The sequence below is a fragment of the Pezoporus flaviventris genome, unplaced genomic scaffold, assembly GCF_033815535.1.
Source record: "Pezoporus flaviventris isolate CSIRO_AGI_PZ_B2104156 unplaced genomic scaffold, CSIRO_AGI_Pfla_v1 ptg000005l, whole genome shotgun sequence".
NCBI lineage: Eukaryota > Metazoa > Chordata > Aves > Psittaciformes > Psittacidae > Pezoporus > Pezoporus flaviventris.
Genome location: NW_026892553.1, coordinates 10,273,872 through 10,299,904, shown reverse-complemented (window position 1 = coordinate 10,299,904; position 26,033 = coordinate 10,273,872). Strand labels below are relative to the sequence as shown.

Genomic DNA, 26,033 nt, shown 5'->3' with positions numbered 1-26,033 from the left:
TTCAGAAGAGGCCTGGTAAGAACATGGGTCTTCTCCTGCATACATCTTATAATAGAGCACATAAGTGGAAGAAAGTTTATGAAAAGTGCACCATATCTTTTCTGGTTTCAGGGATTTCCCAATACACATTGCTCATGTGAAATAAATTCTACAGTCAGCATTATGGAATTGTGATGCTTGGGCTTTGACCCACAGGCTTGAGTCTGTGTTGGGTACCTGCCAGTAAATTCCTTGGTGAAAAGCAAATGAATAAACTTCTTGTAAATGTGTTTACATGTGAATGCTCTATCCCTGAGAGTGTTCAACGCCAGGCTGGATGGAGTCTTGGGTGACATGTTGTAGTGTGTGGTGTCCTTGCCCGTGGCAGGGAGGTTGGAACTAGGTGATGTTAAGGTCCTTTCCAACACTAACCATTCTATGATTCTGTGATTCCAGGTACACAACTGCAGCAGTAAAGACAACCTCATTGGAAGTACCACACTGACACAGAAACTGTAAGCACTGAAAACAACGAATATGGTCTTCTCATCCTAAAGACTAAGTGAATGTAGTAACAGAACTCTTACTGGTTATTAAGAAACTCTGCTTTTTTCTTTCTTTTCTGGTCACAGCAGAAACATCTTGAAAAACTATCTGGGAAAATCCAGCATTTGAAGGAGCAGAGTAAATGTGAGGTTCCTGATGATGTAAGCATTATTCATCTGAAAACCATGTGGATTCCTTGTAAGCAGCTACTATGTTTAGCTGGAGAGATCACTGAAAAGAGGAAGTGGCTGGAGTGGAATATAGAAAACTGCTGTTTTCACTTCAGTAATGTACTTTTCTGTTTCCCCTAATTGTATCTCTATCAATCTGTATCATTGCCACAGTCAGTATTTGGTGGCGTCATCAGTTTCAGCTTCAGGAGTTCATAATACTTATCAGAGTTCACGTCTCACATAGACACCACATGCACAAAAATTACCTGCTCTGATACAAAACTCACCTTAAAATTTAAGTCTCCTTCCTAAGTATTAAAGCCAGCTTTAGAATTTCAGTTACTGGGTGTCCTGGGTTCAGCAGTAGTAGTCATTTTTCTCCTTCTTAGTAGCTGGTGCAGTGCTGTGTTTTCGATTTTAGCCTGAGAACAACACTGATAACACACCAGTTCTAAAATACAACCACTGTTTTATAATCCCATCTAGAAAAAGTCTGCAGCAACTGTAACATTGTTTAACAAACTTTCAAATCCAAAAAAGTACGTTTATACTAAGTAATTGTACTTCAGACTGAAAAGCTGCTGTGCTTACATTGGTCACAACAGTCTGTCAGCATTAAAGAGCATTCTCAAATCACCTGAAATAATGCCAAACTAACAGAGTCTGCAATACAGAAAACACTTGAACAATTTGAGAAATAATAAAAAATAACTGACAAAAAAAATCCTTTTTTTCCTTGCCTTTAACTCTCTGCCCCACTGAGATGAACACTATTTAACTTTCAACATGCAATTAAAGCGATGTCAAAATTCTTTTCAGTGTTTCTGCAGCATCTGCTTCACTGATTGGTGTCAGTTGAGGTAAAATTTTAGTCTTTATTTTGTAGGATCTTGCAGAGACTAGCAGATGCTTGGCTATTGTTTCAAGCAAGTGGAATCCAAGCAGTAAAGACAAGAATCTCACAAACAAATGTTTGTTAGAATAATCATGTAATGTGAGTATTCAATGCACTTCCTCATTCTGCATTTCTAAGATGTTGTGAACTATAAGGAGTACAAGAACTTTGTGATATAATCTTCCTCTTTTGCTTTTACATAGGTAATGTAATCTGTTAGAGCTATGGAGTGAAAAAAAACAGGATACATTTGAATAAGATGATTCTATAATGAAATGCAATTAGATCAGTTGAAACACATATGGAAACAGGCCCCTCAAATTTATGAAGACTCCTATTTATTCAAGTACCTTCAGTTTCAAAGCTTAAAAGAGAGTATTTTCGATAGTGGGATTCAGTTTGTCACCACTATTTTGTGGTTACATAACAAAATAAAAATCAAACTTTTGGAAAAAGCTGTCACAACTCTCAGCACTTTTCAGCAGCTTTGGCTGAGACAATGGAACAGGCCAACATGCTGGCTTCATCTGTAACTCAGTGAACCCCCCCCCCCCCCCCCCCCGGAGTGCTGCTGATGCAGCTTAGTCCTGACCTCTCATATCCCCACACCCCACTGACCAGCTACTGAACATCCCCTGAGCAAACCAGTCAGTTATGAAAAAGTGGGCCAGGCTCTGGCTTGGCTTTGTTCCTTGGAAAAATGTTGTCTTGAGTGGACCAAGCTCATTTCACTTGTCCTGAACTGCTTCCAAAGCATGGTCTCCAGAAGTAGAAGGTAATGAATTAATATACTCATTCCAAGACTTGACTTATTCCTTTCTTTCTTTTGCTTCTCTTAAGAGCTATTTATGCTCATTTATCTGAGGAATTCTGGTTTATAAAATGCTTGGTAGCCAAACAGAACAAAAAAAGAATTGAGATGGGTCTCTCAAAATCTTTCTATCTTAGAATTTCAAAGGAAATAAAGCCTAACAAAAAGTATCTTGAATTTATTTTCTCCTTTTCTCCTTATTTCCAAAAACAGATACCTTGAATTTATTCCCTTCTTCCTAGGATATGGAGTATCAATAAAGAAAAGGTTAAATGTCTGTCATACTGTCTCAATGCAAGTCTAAAGAAAATGCAAAGAAAACTCAAACCTGACCTTGATGCAAATGTTCTGACATCCATAGGAGTTTTCTGATTGACAAGACCTAGATTTTGATTAGATACCTACAGAAGGCAGATATCTGATGCTATGAATACATACTGCTGCAGCTGGGCTTTCATTATTTATGCCCCGGTGGACATGTAGTCAGCATACTGCCAAATGTTATCATGATTCAGGGTAGTCATACCAGATGGTGATGAACTTTGTTACTGGTCGGGCTGCCCTATACATTGTAATAAAGTCCTTCTTTGATATCCTTCAGGTACTGATGTTGAAGCCTTTCCCCTCCAAAGGTTTTCTCCAACCATTGAATCACTCGACACAAAATTCTTGTAAAATTACAGATGTATAGATACATAAAATCCTTTCCCTAGCTTCTTCACATTATTCTGCAGAGTTATTCAAGGCTTCTTAATGGGAACTGCTGCTGAATTGTGTGGTAACAAGGTTTGCTTTCATAATCAATTATAAATTCCACTGAAAAAAGCAATCCAATTATTCCCCAGCTCCCAACCATGCCAAGCACAAGAGCTTCTGAGGCCACATATTCAGCCAGATAAAGGAACTGATTCAGGCTAAAACTGACCTACCAAAGAAAATACTTAGCCCTTATTTGGGTGACCACATGGCCGTGCACGAATGGAAATGGCAGGGGAGAATCTTCCTTCAAAAACAAGGATTTACATTGGCATCATCATTAAAATTCACCTATGGATTATTTTCCATTTTCACTTCCTACAATACAGCCACCATTTTCATATAGATTGCACTGCTTGTTCCTAACTACCCAGCTTTATAACCCCACACTTGTCTGTACTAGCTAAAATGAATAGGTGGTTTTGTTTGCATGGGCTGAGGTCACAGAGCAGCCCAAACTCCTCTTCATGGGTACCCTGACCAGGTCATGACCCTAACAATTTTTATGTCATCCTTAGATACTAGCAGTGATTTTATATTTATCATTCACATGTGAAAATGCAGGGAGTCAGGCCTCATACCTCTCCCATACAAACATGGTTAAAACCTAAATGATGATTCCCCAAATAACAACTACTTTTTGAAATCTGCCAGTTAAGTAGCACTTAATTCATTTAAGATGGGCTTTGCTGATATTATAGAATTATTTTTTTATCAGAATAAACATGTCACACAGTAGTAAGTCAAATGCTGTACAAAAGCCTAAGAATATAACATCTACAGACAAAATAAACCCACCATTTTGCCACCATAATTTTACAAACTGGTCGTACAAAGCTGCTAAATTCTGTTCTATTTTTTAGCATTCCATGCCTAAGTTTTCAACCTTGAGCACTAAGTAAAAAAAATGGAAATTAAATAATTTACCAGTTTCAGATTCTAACCAGTAAATTGCTGTGAATTTGTAACTGCACTATCATTTTCATTGTACTACATTGGCCATTTAGGTGAATGATAACCCAGGAGACAGCACCATGCAGGGCTAGCAAACAAGTAAATCATTTAGATTGCACACGGCTTTCAACTGAAAAAGGGGCAGTAAATCTGGCCTGCCATTGCCTTCTCTTTTGTTGAATTTTCTGGATGGTGCAGTCTTCGCATTGAAACAAATAAAAAAAAATCTATAGATTTAATTTATTGTCTGGGTTTTGCACGTAATGACTAAGGGTGACCAGTACAATTCAATGCGCCGGAAGAATAGGTTTAGTCATTTAAGATCGTTCCAGATAGAACATACAGCTGGTTTTAAGCAGATGAAGAGGAAATTCTGGTTACAGCATGGCACCATCTAATGGCTTTGGCTTTAACTGCAAGAACTCTAAATAGCATTAAGCGGTGGCAGTACAAACTGCCCTCACAGAATTCTTTTGCTCACCTGCCTCATTACATACCATAGCAGACAGAAGAGAGGAAACCAAGTAAGTTCCAAATATAAACCTGGACTGGTAACTTACACGGCAGTAGCAGCTGCAACCTACTTTCAAACCATGGCTTAATGTTGTAGTGCCAAGGTAAATACTTCAACATAAACAACTTTTAGGTATACAAACAGTGCAGTGTTGTCAACACACGAGTAACAGAATACTGTATTTTCAGAGCTGAGAACCTACTTTGGGATGATTTTTGCCAAGAAAAAGTATGCCTTGATTTTCTGTTACTCTGGATGGTAAACGTTACATTTCTTTGAAACATATGCTAAATCAGACAACTTTGTACAGTTCATTGGCAACTTCTGTTTTGATTTTATTACCAAGTTAGAGGTAGGGAAGAGATGATCAAGACTCTTGGATTGCATTCCCACCTGTTGGTGATTTACTGTACCATGCTATGCAGATCACTAGTTTGCCTGCACAAAAATTGTTTTATTACAAGTATGTAAATGCTAATACGAAAATTCCTTGTGAGGATGCCAAAGATTTATTAATCTTTAAAGTATATTAAGAATTGGTGCATTTTCATGAGAAGAATTACTGTTGTAGAAATTTCTTAGTAAGAGATACAATGGCCAACATTCATGCACAGAATAGCCACAAACATAGACATATTAATTTGAATATTAAGTGTAGTTTAAGAACACAATTGCCATTTAGATGTTAACAAAACCCAAGTTGTATGTAAGACACTTAAAAGTCAGAGGCTCCATGATTTTACCATTCCATCAATTCCTTCCAACACTATTACAATGCAAGTTTTAAGCTAACAAAAAGGAGGTTGAACACAGGAATAGGTTGCCCTGAGGCTGCATAGTTGAAAACCCAACTAGACACTGTGCTAGACATCCTGCTGTAGCTACCCTCAGGCTGGACTGTGTACTCCAGGGGTGCTGGCCCACCTCAGCCATGCTGCAGTTCTGTGGTTCCCTCAAATGTTTGCTGCTCCTTTTGAAACAAACCCCAAAATCTTAACACAGAATTACATTGTGTTTATCTCCAAATCTTGTGTTTATCCTTCAAATCTCCCAAGATTTAGGAAAGTTCCCTCTCTTGTAAATATTTAGGATAATATCTGAGGCTAGCCAGGGAGCGAGCTACTGGGAAGACTTAATACTAAATCTGGAACTAACTCAATGGCTCGAGAGACAAAGTAAACATAATGAAAATGCTTCAAGTCACTACAGTGGAATTTGATCACAGCTGGTATAATCCATACTACACAGATATTTTCACCTGCAGAAGCTGCCAAATGAATAAACAGAAAAAAATTAAAGGCAGGTCTATAAAGTAATTCAACCGTAATCACACAATGAAAATACATTTTTACAAAAGTTTCAAAAATCAGAGAACATTTTTGAAAAGAATGAAGTACAATATCAAGTGTTAGGAAATGGATCTGATTATTGCACATACTCCAAACCTTCTCTTTTTTATCGTTTAGAAATATATTCAGGAGACCTCCTTGCTACGTTTTCCACCATACAGACTCACACATGTTCCACTCATGTACAAATATTCAGTTATTTTTATGAGAAGTGCTGGCTTGAAGCATATTCATATCACTAATACAAAAGTGTCTGCTGACTCAGCTATAATTTGGTTGTCCTTTTATGATTACAGCATGAATCTGTTCAGAAGAGCAGCTGATTCTGAATCATGTTCTAAGCAGCAGATGTGCATGAATACATAAGCTTTGGCAAAGCCTAAAGCACCATGATAATGCATTTCTATTAGATCCCTCTTGTAAAGCTGGATTCTGAAGATGGTTTTGAGGCCTGTTTTTCAGGGATGCAGCAATGCATTTGTTCAACTCACAGAAAACTGAGATGTGAACAGGGAGCCACGGTTGCTCCTTTATAACACTCTGAACAGTTGTGATCACAGTCACTTGGACAGCAGTGTAGTAAATACCACAACCTGCACAGAAAATGATCTAGCAAAAGAGAGAGCCTGAAATACAGTTACTGACTATAAAAGTAGATACATTATTTGAACATAAAATAGAAAAAAGAAATTTAGTGTACTAAATAGTACTAAAATACCTCTATGAAAAATGCCCAAACAAAATAATTAAATGCTCCATCACAGAATCATATATTATAACTTTGCATTTATATACTACATTTAGTAGTACCAACTACCTCTTCTTGTAATTGGAAGACAAAACCCTCTAGCAAAATTTAAGTCTACAGGTAGATGTAGTTCTTGTTTACAAGGATAGTTGTAAAAAGCCAGAAACAGAAACAACAGCCTGAGGCATTGACAAGTTCTTTCCAGCTGAAAAGCCCCGTGCACTTGAGGTAAATTGGCAATTCAGACCGCAGAACATCACAAAGAATAAACAGCAGCAGTTTAAGGACCACACTGAAACAAAGGAATATAAGACTAGGAGTACACCATAGTAAGATTTTTGGAGAAATTAATTATGTTATTCAACTGTGTAAAGAAACCCAGTCTTTTTTTTCCCCTCTGTGAAAATAACAGCATTGTGGCCACTTACTGCAGCCTGCTTTTTCAGCTTAAGTCTGCAAAGAACACCACAGTGCTGCAGGTCATGCACAGCTTCCTGGTGGAATACTGTAGGTGGTTCAACACTTCAGCAGGACAGACCTGTTACAGGTCACAGCTCAGGCACGCTAATAAAACTGTGTGAAAAAGTGTATTGTGCTTGTCACTGAGAAGCTGCCTTTTAGTTCTTCTGAGAACAGGAACATTAATATCCACAAGAAAAAAAGAGGTGTAGCTCCCTTTTTTAGCAATCTCTTCGTAAAATGTTCTGTACATGCTCATGGATTCTTTTCAATTCAAGTTTGCAAGAGAAAAACTGTCTCAACTTCTTCTCTTCTCTTCTGTCTGATATCAGTATGTTTAGCCTTTACATACCTTCCCCTTCCCAAATCCCAGGTACATAACACGGTAAAAAAAATGGTGCTATTTAACAACCTGATAGGTGTTTGCTAAAGAAAAGGAAACTGAGCAACTGAAGGTGTTATTACTACACGGTTACATTGATAGGTGGATAGACTCCACAACTCATTAAAGTTGTAAAGTAGGCATGCTTTTTATTCAGTGCTGAGACACACGGGGATAATTCCTCAAAGTCATGCGTACCTCAGTGTTGTTTCCCTTTATTCTCTAAAGTTATATATATTCATAAGGTTGCACGATACGCCTATACATATTCATGTCCTATCCCTGCTTCGTATTATAATGAGTCAGAAGGTCCTTTGCGCCTGCGCAGTACCCCCTCTGGTCATGGGCAGGGGTCTTCAAGATGAAGTAAATGAGTTTTCCTCCTGTGGGTAGGGGTCTTCAAGATGAAGTAAATGAGTTTTCCTCCTGTGGGTAGGGGTCTTCAAGATGAAGTAAAGGAGTCTTCCTCTTCTTGAACTTTTCACCTTTTAGTCTTCAGGTATGGCCTTAGGGTTTGGTCGGTGTCCCAGCCATAAACCATCTGCTTCTCCCCCTTCAGGCATCTGCTTTTCCTTATCAATAGCTGCTTATCAGTATAATCTGTCTGCTTTTCCTTGTCAATAGAACCAGGTAACCAGGTGTCTGCTTTTCCTTATCAATGGTTAGTGCCTTTGTTCTGCTTAGTAGGCATGATAGATACAGGCAATGCTTTTGCTTAAGCAAGTGTATTCCTCTAACCCCCTGTATACCATACCCCCCCCCCCCCCCCCCCGGTACACTGGTTAACCCTGTATCAACATTATAGAGATATCCTGAAGCTACAAAAAGGTGTTATGGTAGAAATAGGGAATAAAACCTGTGAGACTAGCAACAGAGCCTCTGCATTCTTCCAGATCTGAATTTCTTTCTCTGTACTACATATTACTGATCATTGCCAGCTTTTATTTCTGTCATCGGGTATGGCTGAAAAAGAGCAGGATGGAATGCAGATTGCAAATACAGGGCACAATAGAGGAACAGCATAGAAACAGTAGTGGGTGAAAGGCTGCAGTCACAAAAGAATTTCAGCTATCTTCATTCATCTTAAAGAAAAATGATAGTAAACCACCTACCAGCCCCTAACAAAAATGCTTGAGTAGTAATTCTTTGTATTAGAAGGAAGGACACAGTTCTACTAAAGTCACGCAAGAAAAGCAAGGCTAATGATAAACATGTTTTCAGAATGTTTAGGATTATTATACACAGTAATAAGAGTAAGTGAATAAATGTTTATTTTTTGAATGAGAGGATATAATAGCATTTGGCAATGGGTAGCATGCCACAGAATATATATGGACTCAGTCAGAGATCAATATGATCAGACAAAAAGCCCTTTATTACAAAGCCTTAACCCCTTAAATACTATTTCTTACATGCACTTCCAGTGATTTGGCATATTATGATTGGATGCATGTCTTGAAGACCCTTTGCAACCAGCATATAATTGGTTAAGCACAGGTGTGGGAACTTGACCTCGAAAGCTTGCCAACAGTACACAGTTCTCATTAACTCGGTGAAATCCAGCTGCTTCTTATCTTGCTTGTTTAGGCTTCCTTGGGCCTCTCATGGCCTTGCTGTATCTTTCAGGATTTTCAGAGCTTATGTACCAATTATCCATTCTCCTGTGAGAACACTGTCTCCACATCTCCCCCTTTTTGTTTTATATATGGTTTGGATGACTCTACTTGAGCAGGGGATTTGGCCTAGATCATATCTCCAATATATGCCGACTACAGGCTGCTGGGCCTGCCCCTTTTTTCCGCTGTATGGCTCTCTGACAACAGGGGAGGCCATCCTTCACATCAAGGTCTGGCATGGCATGTGACCCCACCGCTCCACACCTGCTGGGTTGCAGCCAACAGCGGAGCTAAAGGTTTTTCTTGGTGGCAAACACAGAGGCCAACCCAGCCTTGCCCTTGACTGTGATAGCAGGCATTTTGTCAGCCTCAGTCCTTGCACCTTGTTGTCAATGCAGAGTTTCACCTGCTTCATCCAGTAACAAGTCGCTACTACAGCAAGGCACACACAAATTTATATTAGCAGAGTAACTATTACAGGGTGCAGCAGCATGTTGAAGATGCTGATGGCAGCGAGGGACTAGCCAAAGAAATTTCTTCCCAGTGGAATTCTCCCACCCTCTTAATTTGTTCCATCACCTGCTTTGTAACACTACCATTGTATTAAAATCTTTCTAGCTTTTGCCTTAGCATTTTCTAGCAGCTACTGTAGTCAGGTGTACACAAATATACCCCTTCCCCCAGGTTATCAGTTCTTGAGAAGTAGACAAGTTAAACTGCATATCTGCAGCATCATTGCTCTTCCCCCCCCCCCCCCCCCTTTTTTTATAAATACCTGCCGGCAGCTGCACTTTTACATTAACCCTTTCATGCCCGAAATGTTAAACAGCTACCCATTAAAAACTTTTACATGAACCCAACAATACACAAAACACCGATTGCCCTCAACACACACACACACACACACACACGTGTGGGATCCCACAAGCACACTCCACCCAAGTACAATATTTGAAACGCAAAAAGACAATTATTACTCCCACTACACGGTCCCACATACAGAACGTGTCATAAGGACCCTGTGGAGACTAACAGAGAAACAGCTCCGAGAAGCATCATTGCAGTGCGAGGTGGCAGGCTCAACCTTAGCAGGCGTCCCCGCAGAGGCTCTGCCTCCCCCACAGTGCATGAGGCTTGGGCTTTTATACTGACCAAAATGCACACTCATTCCGACGCAGGTGGCCAGCCTATGAGAGAAGTGGCCAGCAATATCGACAAAGGTCTCCAAAGGTTGATAGAAACCTGGACACACTTATTTTTACCAACTTCTAGTTCATGAGTATCACAGAGAGACTGTATTAAATGAGTCACAGTATGCCCAATACCCCTGATAAGAGCATATGAAAGACCTTCCCACCACTGAAAACGCACACAATACGCCTGTATCCCATGTTTGTCTCGCTGTAGGTTCGGGGGGGTGGGTGGGGGGTGGTGGATGGGTTTTTTGGTTTTTGTGTGTGTGTTTTTGTTCTTTTTTACTTTAACGTAAAAAATATTGCTCTCTTCACTTTAAGAAGGACTGAAAACATCCATAAAATGGAAGTCCTAAGCTGAAATTTCAATTAATTCAACCACTGACAAGGGGGGTTGTCCTGGGGTAGTGCTGACTCTTTCCAGGGTTTCACCCATCCAGCTGGCACCCACCGCAGACCGGAATCTATAATTACACATATATCACCTCGACCAGTTAGTTTTACTTTCACAGAACCTTTCCAAATGCCGGTTTCCAAATCCTTGTACTGGACCAGAATACCCGGAGTTTTAGTCATATAACCTGAACCTAATGCCTGACCATGTATTATTGCAGGGGGGGTCATTAAAGTCTCCTGTCAACTGCACAAAATTCGTAACATATACAGCTTTCTGTATCCTTGCTACCGGTGTACATCCTTCTTCCCCCGTTTTTTGTTTTTCCAACAACTGTTTCAAAGTTTGATGTGTTCGTTCAGTAATAGCTTGTCCTGTAAGAGAATAGTTTCAATAGTAACATGGACATATTTCAATTTCCCAAAAGCGGGTACATGAGTCACATCCATTTGCCAAAGCTGGAGGCCTCGAGGGTTGACTCCAAGGCCTATACCTACTGCTTGGCCTTGACAATCAGGACAAGATTAATGATTTTTGTCATGATGTGATCTAAGGCGTCATCCTGAGCTTTTGATAGAACTCTTTTTTTTCTGCCTTTGACTCACCCTTTAAAAGGGGCATGAGATCGGTCAGATCATCATTTGAGATTTGAGCTATTTTTGAATTTTCAGGGATGTTGACCGGAGGAGCATGGGTTTGCACCATGGTCCCAATATTTCCAGTATAGTCAGCATCAATTACACCGGGTAATACAAAGATTCCTTTCCTTGATGTTGATGATCGTCCCAGTAGCAAAGCACATAACCCATGACCAAGAGGCCCATTTAATTTAGATGGAATACAATGAACAGAAGTATCAGTTATGGTAAAATCTATTGCTGTTGCCACGTCCACTCCGGCACTCCCTGCTGTGGCAGAGGGGATGCAGTCCAGACACCCTGATTTTGTGTCGTCGCGCGGGGTGGCATCGCACTCATATCCAAGTTTCCCAACGGGGCTCTTTTTTAAACTTTGAACGACATTCAATGGTCTTGTGGCCAAATTTGTCACATTTAATACATTTGTCTGCAAAATCAGTAACACCACACTGAGGGCGGTGGGTTGCTGAACTGATTTTCTTTACAGTACACTGCTTTTTAAAATGCCCCATCCATCCACAATTATAACATCTCATACCTTTAGTACCCCCATGATCACCCTGACCTTGTTGTAGAAGGGGTTTAACAGCAGTGGCGAAGGCAGTAGCCATGTATCCAGACTTTTCCTCTGCTGTGCCCACTTTAGAACATGCATCCATCATTTCTTGAAGACCAGCAGATTTTGGCAAAACCTGCAAAATACGCTTACAAGCTGGGTTAGCATTTTCCATAGCCAGAGACATAAGCATCGATTCTTTAGCATTAGATGCCAGATCAATATTCTTTTCGATAGCCTCTGTCAATCTGTCAATAAATTGCATATAGGGCTCAGCAGGTCCCTGCCTTACTGATGTATATGGAGGATTAGGCTTTCCTGCTTCCGGCACAGCTTTCAGAGCAGCTAAAGCCAATTGGTGTGCTTGCTGTAAAACTTCAATTTTCATATGAGCTTGTACTCCATCAGGGTGAAATTGTCCCTTTCCCAATAACATTTCAGATGAAACACCGTGCAAAGGGTGATGAGGATTACACTCTGAATTCTCATCTGCAGCCCTTGCAGCAAGCTCCTCAAACCCACTTTTAAAATGTAGGAGCTGTGAAGGAGTTAATAAAATTGCAGCCACTCTGAGACAATCATTTGGAGTTAGAACATTACTAGAAAAGAAAGCAGATAACATTTGCTGTGTATATGAGGAAGACAACCCATACTGAGTAATTGCTCCCTTAATTTCTTTCATAGCTTTCCAGTCCATAGGAGTCCAGACAGACTGTCCCTGAGAATTTATAATAACAGGGAATGCAGCAGGAACATCTATTGGTAAAATAGTACCGTCTTTGCATAATTGCATCCTGAATGCAGCCTCGCCATCTCATGGCACTCGGATTAGCTCTATTAGATGTAGGAGTCGGTGGTAACGGCACATCACACGGACTGATCTTATCTGGTTTTTCCGGTTTTTCTGGGGCTTGCTGCCTCTCCTTCCCCAATCTGTCCACACGGTCCCACAAGTCCTGCAATTGTTTATCTAAGGATTTTGTCCATTGTCCCCAGTTCCACTCATTTTGCGGCTCCGGTGGGAGCGATGCAAGCGGTGATATATGTGGCACAGGTGGGTATTTATTTGCAGTTACACTCTCCTCCTCAGGAGTCTCCCACCCCGGCAAAAAATCTTGGGGATTAAGTTTAGGGGCAGTAGCAGCACAAAAAGGGTTAACATCAGTTTGTTTCGGTTGCTCAGTAGCCGCTACTGGCTCCCGAGTATCAGCTGGAGCTACCGCCGGTAAAGGCATTGTCGACACAGGATAGGGGAAAGGCGCAGGGTCCTCAAACTTTCGTACTGTACTGCGCGCCGGTTTTTGGCCAGAATGTTTTATGCCTGAAACAGACGACACTACCATGGCTGTAGCACCGGGTGCTGAAGTAATGTAGGTGCCGAGCCCTGCTGTTGTGAAGGCGAGTCAGAGCTGTAAAAGCGGATTTTGCCGCCTGTTTCTCAGCCTTCATTGGGGCTAGAGTCCCTTTTAGTAGTAACCAGGGGGCAGCAAGAGACTTCGCCTCTTTAAACCCACAAGTAACTTGATCCCACAGGCGTGCCCCAATTTTTTTCCAAGTCCCGAGATCAAAAGCTTCATTAACCCCCTGGATCAGCTCTTTTTCTTTACTCCAGAGCAACAATCTTTTTAACAGATTATCGACATATTCGATCCCTCTCACTGAGGGGATATGCTGGAAGAGTTTAAGGATGACCTTTTTTTTTTTTTCCCATCCTAACCCTCTTCCAACCCCCGTCGGCTGTTACCTCATTTGCACTGCGCAGTGTCTTCCGAGGCGACTACCTCCCGATCCTGGTCCTGCTGGATCGAACCCAGCTGACGTCCCTGCGGCTCCGCGTTTTCCACTTTCTTCGGTGCCACGCGCTTTAATTCTTTCAGCTTCAATATGAAAAATATGGGGGGTCCCTGTTCGGGCGCCAATTGCCGCAGAATATATATGGACTCAGTCAGAGATCAATATGCTCAGACAAAAAGCCCGTTATTACAAAGCCTTAACCCCTTAAATACTATTTCTTACATGCACTTCCAGTGATTTGGCATATTATGATTGGATGCATGTCTTGAAGACCCTTTGCAACCAGCATATAATTGGTTAAGCACAGGTGTGGGAACTTGACCTCGAAAGCTTGCCAACAGTACACAGTTCTCATTAACTCGGTGAAATCCAGCTGCTTCTTATCTCGCTTGTTTAGGCTTCCTCGGGCCTCTCATGGCCTTGCTGTATCTTTCAGGATTTTCAGAGTTTATGTACCAATTATCCATTCTCCTGTGAGAACACTGTCTTCACAGTAGCATTAAAACACGGGAAAAAGAATCAGCATCTTTGTACTGTAATTCAGATCCCAAGTCAGTGACATACAGACTGCCTCCTGTTCAGTGGAAATCCTTGTAGAGATGTATCCCTTATGCCAACTTTGAAATGTGCCTTTAATGAAATTCTTCCTTTTCCTTTAATTAATCCATCAAGCTTGATAGCAAAGAATAGACCCTTCAACAAATAGCACACTTTCCTTTCTGCAAAAATTAGGCTCATCTTACTGGACAATCTTCATCCAGGGGTTGAATAAACTGGTTTTGTAAATATTACCCACTCCACTCTTTCAATTATAATGTCTGCTCTTCCCAGTTCTTTAAAAAAATGTCACATCCTTTTGAAGTGTTAAGTAGACAGAAAAATGCAAATTGCTGTTCTCATTGAAAGGAAATCACAGTTTAGAGGTGTATTTGAAGTACACAATTTGAGTTCTTTGACTTGCAAACCAGCTTTTTGATACCTGATTCAGCTTGCCCAGTGTCCCAGTTCACCAGTCATGAGAATGACCAAAACAGTTTGTTCTTCACAAGCCTAGCAATACCCACACAACCGAAGACACAGCCTTTGTTTCCAACAAGCATACTGTGAGACTTAATGGGTGGGAAATATTGTTATTGCTTAGTTTAAAGCCAGTAGCTAAGTGAAAAACTGTTTTGTTTTATTTAACAACAACAACAATCTCTGTGGGCAGACACATAAGCAGAAAAACTGCTTCTCTAAGGAGCTAGCTTCACTTTGGTAGCATAAAAACCATCATACCTTTTAATTAAGCCTGGTTAGCACTCCTCACTCAGGAAAACCGATTTTTTTCATGAAGCTCCTTGAAACTATTGACTTTCCAGATTTAGTTTCCTCTGGTGCCACTGAGCCATGCTCTGGAATAAGGCAGAGATGTGAAAACACTTTGTTCTTCCTCTTGTCACAGATTTAAGACAGTTGTTTTGGCAAGTCAGAAGAGGGGATTCTCTATGCATCACTGAAGTGTGTGACACTCATCTAACCATCAATACAGTGGCATCCTCGTGAGGTTCTAGGAGCTATGAGGGCTGCACGTATCTGTGTAGAGAGAGAAGACCTTGTTCAAAGGACACAGGTTTGCTACTACCCAGCTCTATTTCTTTCAGCCCTCCTAAAACCATGTACTCCTAGCTTGACAGCTTACCTTGAAACCAATATATCTCCTCCAGATCCATACAGCCTCCTGGATTTATCAGATGCTTATAAGCATGAAAGCCTGAGGAGATGGGTCAACAACCAGGCATTAGAAAATGGTAGCAACCTGAGACATGAAAAGACAACCTACCACCAGCTGTTCCTGCTTGACCATACTATACTCAAGAGTAATGAGTGCAGCAGTAGCAGCAACACTTCAAACTAGGCTCTGAAAAACTCTTTGTACAGCAGATTGCTTTAAAGGTCCTGCTGTACAGTTAGTGGCTTGTGTAGCACAATTCAGAAACTCTACAATATTGTACTGCTGGCATGTAAACCCTCTGCTGCTGACTGCCCCAAGTAACTACAGTGACACACAACCCTTCTCAGAAACAAACTTCAGTCAGAATTTGTTACTTGAACCAATTCCTCCCCCCCCCCAGCAGAGTACTTCCACACATTTCCTCCCAGCAAGTTCCTCTAATAAAGCATCTATTTCCCTTTGAATTTTTTGGCTTTTTGTATTTTATAAATACAAATATTATCCTGTGGCTTTAAAATTATTCATTTTATTGCTTAAACAAGGAAAAACACTTTCTTCCTCTTTCATACAAAAAGATGCCTTTCTAATGAATGACTGCACAGAAGTAATAGTCCTCCTAGAAAACACATCACATCTACACAGGGAGAGCAACAGTTTCTCAACAGCCATTATCTGTTGTTTCCCCCTTTCTCTATTTAGCATCACAGTTAACCCCAATACTTATACTGTAATGCTTTCACTAGAGTACTTCTGTGTCACCTTGACTGACTTCCCCTTTTTCTATGTACTCGCTCCCCACAAAGCTCTCCAGAGATCACCTTTTTCTTACTGGTCTCATGACAATGATGCTACAAGTAATTCTATCCCCCTACATTCAATATATTCTCCAGCTTGCATTTGACTATGCCATTTATCTCTCTATTGTACACACTGAACATCTTACATTATAAAGGCAATTCAGTCTAAGTACTTCATATAAGATCCTCTGTATTTTCTCACTGTGATGATTTATCCTGAGACTGATAGACTAAAGATCAGTTCAGACTATGCATGCACTACTAACTGAAAACCTTTTCTCTGAATTTTCCTTTCCAGGAAACAAAGAATGAAAATAAGATTGAGGTTCTGACACTACACTTCAACAAACACGACTGTACCGGTTAGCATCAAATGTAGATGAATGCTTTGGAACTGATGCTGAACTGTAAGTATAAATTATATGCCAGCTTTAAGTTATATGAACTAGTCAAGCATTTTCAGTTATCAGTCTCTTTACAGCAGAACTATCTTTTAGTTCAACTGCTTCAGATAGTCACAGGCCCCCACACCTCCCAAACTCCTACCTTTATATTCCAGCTGAATGGCCTTGAAGAGTAAACAGTCAGATACCAGCACAACCATGCTTTACAGTAAGTCTTCACAGCTCAAGCACTATCTCTTCAGTCTGTCTGCTTTGACTTGGACTAGGCTAATTTAAGTGGAATCAACATAGGTTAATACTACACTGAATATAATAAAGCTCAAAGACTTGGAGAAACTACCAAAGCTCAGCTGCCTATGAATAAAATACAAAATAAGGCACTAAGTGTATTAACTGCTTATCAACTTCAGGTTCTTAAGACTCATTTCTAGTGTCTAATTTTCACACAGTTGATACAGCATTCAAGGAAATGATTAGATGGAATTAAATAGTTTTAGAGCAGTTTTACATTGCAGGAAAAGTGTATAAAGTTTTAGCCTGAAGTCTTATTAATGAAAAAAAAATATTTTGGGATAATGGCTGACATATGTATTTGTCATTAAATCAGCTGTTAACTGAAAAAAGGCATTTTATAAGAGGGAAAAAAAAATCAGTATAAATGCTGGGAAGATCATACTTCTAGACCTTTCTTCAGTAGTGTTCTATGGCATGCAAGACACTGAACAAAACAGAGTTGCTGTAGTTTAGTTTCCACAGTTCTTAGCAGAATCCTAAAGACAGTGTAATAATCTACACACGGGATGGTAATCAATTTTTGTTGAGCAGCCCAAAGCCTCCCCGAAGAGGCAGCTCTGTCATCCTGTATTTTAATCACTCAGGATTGTATGAAGAAGGGTTAATCTTCCATGTCATATATATAAGTAACTTAGATATGTTACAATGGTGTCTGCTTAAGATGATTCCACACTTCTTCACCTCTAAATTTCCCACTAATTCTGCTCTGGCATTATCAGCAAAGCTGAATGGGGCAGATAAAGCAGGGGAGAGAAGCATAAAGAAGGCCATACCATTAACTGAGATATAATGAAAAGTTATTTATGGCACTTTAAACAGTTCTTAAAATTAATGAAAACTTATGCAAAGTTTCTCTCCTGCAGAGTCTTCTCTGAATTATACTTCAGTGTTGTTTTTTTTTTCTGTGATCAGCAGCTCTACTAGACACTACGAAAAGGTTCTGCTCTGCTCGTGCTGGGGTGATTACGTAGATGCCTGACTGTGTATGGATGGCTATATATATATGTAATACTGGAAAGGGGTAGGAGATTATTAATCTATTTTCCACAACCTTTTTGTCTTTCTTCTCCCAGTGGGACAATTTTGCAGTGGCATAATACAAGGTTTGTACACCCCATTAGATGAGTCTGGAAGAAGCTAATGGGCTGTTGGGTACCTAATAAGCTTCTCCCAGAGGCCAACCACAGACTTCAAAGGAGGAACAAAAAAAGGAAGAGCCATGCTTCATTAGTGCTTAGCTAAGAAGAGAAGACTAAGGGGAAGACACAGGGTAACTGTTCCTGTCAGAGTTCCCTGGGAGAGAGGTAGGCCTGGCAAAAGATGCTTGCTTGTTCAGCTGCCAGTGTTCAACTGAAACTTGCCTGAGTCATGGCAGCATGGACATTTTTCATGGATTAGTCATTCACAGAAAAGAACAAAGAACCTGCTATCAGTACAACCCAGAAGCAAACAAAACCAGAACTGTTCTCTATGTTTAGGTCTAATTTTATATACAACAAAAGAAACAGAGGTAGCACATATCTTAAGCAGATGATCACATCTTTCCAGACCTTCCAGTGTCTGAGGGCTGGTGGAGCAGTGGAATGAGCAGGAGGGAACCCAGGCAGAGGTGCAGGGTACTGTACACCAGGGGAACAGGTAAGATCATTGCCCAGCAAGCTCCAAAGAACAGTGACAATTCAGAAGGCTTTTTTATAAATTAACTGTAAGTTGCAAAGGGCTTTTAAACACTAACTTGAAATTTTTGTGCTTTTTATTATAAAAGGCATGAAAAGATTAGGTTTTGTTATGACAGGTATTTTTAGCTGTGGGGTTTTTTTTTCCTTCGTTGTTCTTTATGTAAGAAATATCATAAACTAAATCTGGCCTCCAGTGACTTCCCTGTGGCAGCTGGACAGTAATTGAGAAAATGATAACATTTTAACACAAATATATGTTCATAATAAGCTTACAAATAGGTAATAAAGGACAAACAAAATCATATTTCACAGAATTGTGAACCACAAAGGCCCCTCATCTGACTCTTCACAGGTTATCACTGTATTATTCAAATCAATAAACTTAAATAGAGAATAATTAAGGAATAATTGAACCAAGATAAGTTTTAATGGATAGAGGAAAATATACTCACATCTGTCTTTAGCAGAGAGAAATGATGAGAAAACACTGTTCCAGAGCAAACTTATAGTAAACAATTTCACTGTCAAACCAGGTATTTTCTGCTTAAATGTTCTACATATACATGTGTATAAATTCATATAAATATAAATATTTTGTCCTTTTTGTTACAATTTTGTTTTTTCTCAATTTCATTTTTCTTTCCAACCATACCTCAGATAAAGGATGGGATAACGAGGTACACTGATATTAACAGAATATACCATTTGAGTACATAGGCCTCCAACATGAATATTTTCTCTTAGAAATCTTTTAATTACTTGCTTGCATTTTGGTGTGTTGGAAACAAAGTAGATGGATTTCTACTAACACCCAGGAGAGTGCAAGGCATCAACAGGTGAGGAAAGGGACATAGAAGCTACAGAGACATTAAAATAGCAGAAACAGAGTTTAAAACCAGCATCTATACAGACTGCTTCACATCCTGTATTATGAAACCTACTTACATCTAGAGGATACCACTTTGCTTTCAAAGACCAAATGAAGTGCACAGATTTATTATATGCTTCAAAAAGAGAGAGATACGGTTTCTGAATAAGGAATCCATGCTGAAATGCACAGCAAAACAAATGTACAATTTGCCTATTTCACATTCTTCATACTGAGTATCACAGAGGTGCACAAGCCCTTCCATGCAAGTTAATTCATAGATGGCAAAATAAATCTCATGTTAATAATCAAAATCTATAAAAGTTCAAGTCCCGAGAACAGAGGCTTTAAAAGCAAGCAGAATTAAGAGTGGCTGTTCACCACAGGCTAAAAAAAAAGTTAAGGATGGATAAACTGTAGTGGCAGTGTCTGTTTATTCTTTATCTTAAGACTAACCAAGTAGGGCATGAGCAAAGTATTATAAAGAAATAAAGAAAGTCATAGACAAGTCTTAAAATGGAAAGATTAACTCTTCTCCCTCCTAATATTTACTATGAGCTTTTGACAGTTAAGGCCCTTCTGTAGGAATACCCAGCACTTAGGTTTTAAACCACAATGGATTAAATCTAATTTAGAAACATCTGGTCTTTGTGTTAAAAAAATCCAGAAGAGAAACAGAAAAGAATCATGATCTATAAAGGCCAAAGGAGAGCCAGCATTTGTGTGTCTGTGTTTCAATTTCCACTGCTGTAAAACTAACAGCACTTATGTGCTGGTTTGGGCTGGGGTAGTATTAATTTTCTCCACAGTAGCTGGCATGGGATGATGGTTTGGATCTGTGCTGAGAACAGTGCTGATAACACACCGATGTGCTGTTACCACTGAGCAGCGCTTACATAGAGTCAAGGCCTTTTCTGCTCCTCACCCGACCCCACAAGCAAGGAGGCTGGGAGTGCACAAGGAGTTGGGAGGGGACACAATGGGACAGCTGACCCCAGTGATATCACAGACCATGTGGCATCGTGCTTGCCATGGGAAGCTGGGAGAAAAGGAGGAAGGGGAGACATTGGCAGTGATGGTATTTGTCTTCCCACACTGTTATGTGCGACAGAGCCCTGCTGTCCTGGGGATGGCTGAACATTTGCCTGACCATGGGAAGTGAAAGAATTCCTTGTTTGGCTTTGCTGCATGCACAGCTTTTGCTGTACCCTTTAAACTATCTCAACCCTGAGACCTTAGATGAAGTCAGGTCGACGGAGCGGTTTGCCTTAGTCGATGAGGAATGGGTTAGAGACCAGTTGAGCAATCTGGACATCCATAAATCCATGGGTCCAGATGGGATGCACCCGCGGGTGCTGAGGGAACTGGCGGAAGTCATTGCTAGACCACTCTCCATCATCTTTACCAAGTCTTGGGAAACGGGAGAGGTGCCTGAGGACTGGAGGAAAGCAAATGTCACTCCAGTCTTCAAAAAGGGCAAGAAGGAGGACCCGGGTAACTACAGACCGGTCAGCCTCACCTCCATCCCTGGGAAAGTGATGGAACACCTTATCCTTGGTACCATCTTAAGGCATATCAAGGATAAGAAGGTTATGAGGGGCAGTCAACATGGCTTCACCAGGGGGAAATCATGTTTGACCAATCTCTTAGCCTTTTATGAGGAAATAACATGGTGGATGGATGATGGCAGAGCGGTGGATGTGGTCTACCTTGACCTCAGCAAAGCATTTGACACAGTCTCCCACAGCATCCTCGCGGCTAAAATGAGGAAGTGTGGACTGGATGATCAGGTAGTGAGGTGGACTGCGAACTGGCTGAAGGAGAGAAGCCAGAGAGTTGTAGTCTATGGGGCTGAGTCTAGTTGGAGGCCTGTAACTAGTGGAGTGCCTCAAGGGTCAGTACTGGGACCGGTATTATTTAATATATTCATCAATGATTTAGATGAGGGAATTGAGTGTACTATCAGCAAGTTTGCTGATGACACTAAGCTGGGAGGAGTGGCTGACACGCCAGAAGGCTGTGCTGCCATCCAGCGAGACCTGGATAGGCTGGAGAGTTGGGCAGGGAGTAACTTGATGAAATATAACAAGGGAAAGTGTAGAGTCCTGCATCTGGGCAGGAACAACCCCAGGTTCCAGTATAGGTTGGGGAATGACCTGTTAGAGAGCAGTGTAGGGGAGAGGGACCTGGGGGTACTAGTGGACAACAGGATGACCATGAGCCAACACTGTGCCCTTGTGGCTAAGAAGGCCAATGGCATCCTGGGGTGTATTAGAAGGGGGGTGGTTAGTAGGTCGAGAGAGGTCCTCCTTCCCCTCTACTCTGCCCTGGTGAGACCCCATCTGGAGTATTGTGTCCAGTTCTGGGCCCCTCAGTTCAAGAAGGACAGGGAGCTGCTGGAGAGAGTCCAGCGCAGGGCAACAAAGATGATTAAGGGAGTGGAACATCTCCCTTATGAGGAAAGACTGAGGGAGCTGGGTCTCTATAGTTTGGAGAAGAGGAGACTGAGGGGTGACCTTATCAGTGTCTATAAATATATAAAGGGGGAATGTCACGAGGATGGAGCCAGGCTCTACTCAGTGGCAAACAATGATAGGACAAGGGGTAATGGGTACAAACTGGAACACAAGAGGTTCCACTTAAACTTGAGAAGAAACTTCTTCTCAGTGAGGGTGACGGAACACTGGAACAGGCTGCCCAGGGAGGTTGTGGAATCTCCTTCCCTGGAGACATTCAAAACCCGCCTGGACACATTCCTGTGTAACATTATCTAGGTGTTCCTGCTCCGGCAGGGGGATTGGACTAGATGATCTTTCGAGGTCCCTTCCAATCTCTAACATACTGTGATACTGTGATACTGTGAACCCACATGTTTTCTCACTTTTACCCTTCTGATTCTCTCCCCATCCCACCACTGGGGAGCGAGAAGCTGTGTGGGGCTCAATTGCCAGCTGGGGTTAAACCACAACAACTTACAGACTTACTTCATAGAAATTCCTGAGAATTTAGTGGTAAGTAATATCCTTAAACAACAATAGTACAGACACTAGATGTATCATTCTGTGAAAGTTAATATTTACTTAAGAAGCACTGTATGGTACACATAGATCAATAAGCAAGGATATGAAATATTACTATAATACTTCCACATTATATGCCAAAAGCTATCACCCCTCCACTTTCAAAGTAACCCGTATTGCCCAGGGATAACCATAACTCTTAACTATGAAATGATGACTTAACACACCTGCCCTTTAAGCAAAAAATACATTCTTCCCAAAGGACATGTCTCTCTTGTGATTTCTAAGAAGTTGTAAATGTAGAAGAGTGTGAAGATCAGCAGTCAGCAAACAGTCAAAAAATTCTCTCATGATGAATAACCACCTCTGAAGTGGTCTACTTCAATATTGTTATTTCTAAATTTCAAGCATGAACTCTGCAAGCAGCCAGACTACACATTTCTATTCAGTGGCAATAAATGTCAGCTCATTTGGTACCAAGTACAACAGGATATTACTGTTTATGTATGGTCTTTATCTGCCAAATTCCACAAGTTAATTTCCTTATTGAAGGGAATTTCAGAAATAGAGGGAGGCACAGTTCTAATGTGCAGTTCTCTGATTTTTTCCATCGAAATGAAAATGTCATCCCTGGAAAATACACTTCAGTACTGAATGTATTCATTAGCCTTTTGCATTTGATCTTAATTTGATGATAAAGACATTAAATGGATGTCATATTATACTGAATGCAGTTTTGACAATGAGTTAATTCATCCACTGTGGTAAGAAAAGATCCTTGTATTAAAATGGCATAAAATTTTCAAAGAATCATCTCAGAAGGTGATTAATTTATGTGTTAGCTTAAAAAAAAATAAATCCTGTCACATTAAGATTTTTTCCTTAAAAAGTAATCAAACCATATTTACACTTTGCAGCTCTATTGGGTGCCCCTTGCAAAATCACAGTGCATAAATTATAAAGCAAGCTTTTCCACAGCAAACACAAAGCTGTGCACAAATTATGAAGTCCTCTTAATCCCTAATACACAGCAGAGCTAAATGCATCTGCAAAATGTTCTACAGCTATAACTTTTTTTTTTTTTAAACCATACTGCAGTGCTATGAGCTTAAATTTCTGTCACTGCATTGATCCAAGCAGTGCATCTCTGACCATACATGCTTTTATCCTGTGCATAGAGGTGAGAGGATGCCTGCTTTACAGTCTTCAAAACAATGGCATTTGTAGTTTGGTTCTAACTGCAGTTACACAAAAGCAGATGAGATTAAACAGACTAATGAAACCTGACTGCTCTGCAAGGGACAGGCTGAGAGCCTGGCATTCCTGTGCTAGATGAACATTTGAAGTTATCTACTTCAAATGTTTACACGCTTGGGGTCCAATAGTAACTGTCTTGGTATAACACTAATATTTCAAGTAGCGCCATAATGCATTGTATGTTAACTGACTTACAGTATTTAACTGTCACAGCTACATTAATATTGATTTCTGAAACTTTTAGGCACGGATTATATAAGCCTCTATAAATCTAACAGAAAAATGTAGGAAAGATAAAGTGTCTGAATAAAATTCCCTAACAGTTGTTTCCATTTCCTACCATACAGTTAAACTATAAACTGATTACTATCAATAAGAAATATCTTTTATCCTGTATAGTATATAGGAAATATCTTTTATCCTGTATAGTATAACAGCTATCTAGGTGTGAAAATTGAGATGGATTGTAAAATAGTAAAATAATGAAGTGATATAAATGAGAAAAATACTGATTAAAATTATTTTTTTTTAAGAAAGAAGTGTTGAATATACCCACATCCATTGGTTTAACTGAATTAGTCTCAGTGTGTCTGAACAGTAATGCTACAGAGCAGTACGCACCAGATTCATTTTGAATACTTTGAGCTAGAGTTATGCTTTTGCAGCCCACCTTATAGCTAAAGAACATGATCATCAAAATGGTTTTGATTAAATTCGATTTGAGTGAAATGATCTGTCATCACTTTTCAAATTAATATGTTAATAATTTGTGATATCTGTAATAAATATTCCTGTATTACTTCAGGGAAAAGATTTCTAAAAATGTCCAGTTGCTTAATAGCATTTAAACTGGCACACAGCAGCACTCCTGTCCTATGCTGCAGCCACCCCATGACACATCATGCATGCAAATTCAAAATACTTTTAGTTATTATTATTTATTTTATATTGTTATTTTTGCAGGTAAGGCACTTTTTCACCAACACAGGGAATTATTTGATCACAAAGATTAAAGAGCAAAAAAGATCTGGGAATAAATACCCTGATATGATGAGAAAATGTCATGGGTCTGCCTCACCCTTTGTTACAGAAAAACAGAAACTTATGTACTGTGGAGGCATTATTAATGTGTTCATAACTTGCAGTTACAGCCCCTGAAGTAAGGTAAAGTTTGGATTCCATTCTAGCCAAACCAAAATTCAAGGTAAGACTGCCCTGCAATCTACAGTTCGCCTCTTTCAGAAAACATTAACATTCCTTGCTCTATTTATATGGCAGTCAGCTCCCAAATAGATGGCACCATTAAGGTCAAAATAGTTGCTTGTCCCAGTATACAAAGGAAAGGGAATTTTCTTACCTGCACATACAGTACTTTAAGGCTGTCCTATAAGAAGTATCTCTCAAATATCACTATTTCCCCCTTTTCAGCCCCCACAAGGTTGCAAGCCTTGTCTGTGATTTTTACTGTGCCTGGAGGAATGGACAAAAAATTACAAACTCTGCCAAATGTGTAACTAGAAAAACTGCCCGCAAGTGTGTGGGGGAGTTTAGATCTTGGCAGCTGCTGGGTAATCAAAAGCTTTTACAAAAGCTAAAATAAATAAGTCTTGTTACAGTCTTGCTGATTCTGGGAGTTATTTTCCTGCAGATATTATCAGATACTCGGCGCTTTTCAGACAGTGTTCACTGGGGTAGCTCTCCAGAACAAGTGTGTTTCCCCTGAACAGCAATAACTCACAGAAGCACAAGATCTCTGAAACAATGCAGAACCCGTGAAATGTAGCTAAGAACAGATACTCTGTGGATTATGTTTGCTAATTTCTTCAAACTTCGGTCCCATTAACCAAAGAAATCAGTAGGGTCTAGAAAGCTAACTTCCATGGCTGACATGATTCTTCATTCCACCTTTACTGATATTTATAATACAAACCATAGGCAAGGAACTAAATCTAAATATAATTTTAAATGAAATTAATTTTGCTTAAGATACTGTTGACACCTGAAGTAAACATAAGGTAAAAAACTTGCTAGAAAGAAAAAGAGGATTAAATTATGTCTAATCGCGTGTGGTTAAGAACACAGGATTGAAAATGTACCAAGTAGATGAGGCCCTCAGGTCTTGGCAGTCTTGAGTTAATGGCTGGATTTGATGATCTTAAAGGTCTTTTCCAAATTACTTGATTCTGTGATTGGAAGACAACCATAATACTTTACTTACTACTGTCAGTTTCACTTATGTCAGT

At 40.1% G+C, this 26,033-nt stretch overlaps 1 long non-coding RNA gene across 1 annotated transcript; it reads left to right on the top strand.

The window, feature by feature from the left end:
- The first annotated feature begins 616 nt into the window (after positions 1–616).
- On the top strand, positions 617–17,837 carry LOC133265442 (uncharacterized). Its single transcript, XR_009741956.1, has 3 exons — positions 617–810; positions 1,585–1,692; positions 16,567–17,837. It is a non-coding gene; the product is annotated as an uncharacterized LOC133265442 (long non-coding RNA).
- The last annotated feature ends 8,196 nt before the right edge of the window (positions 17,838–26,033 follow it).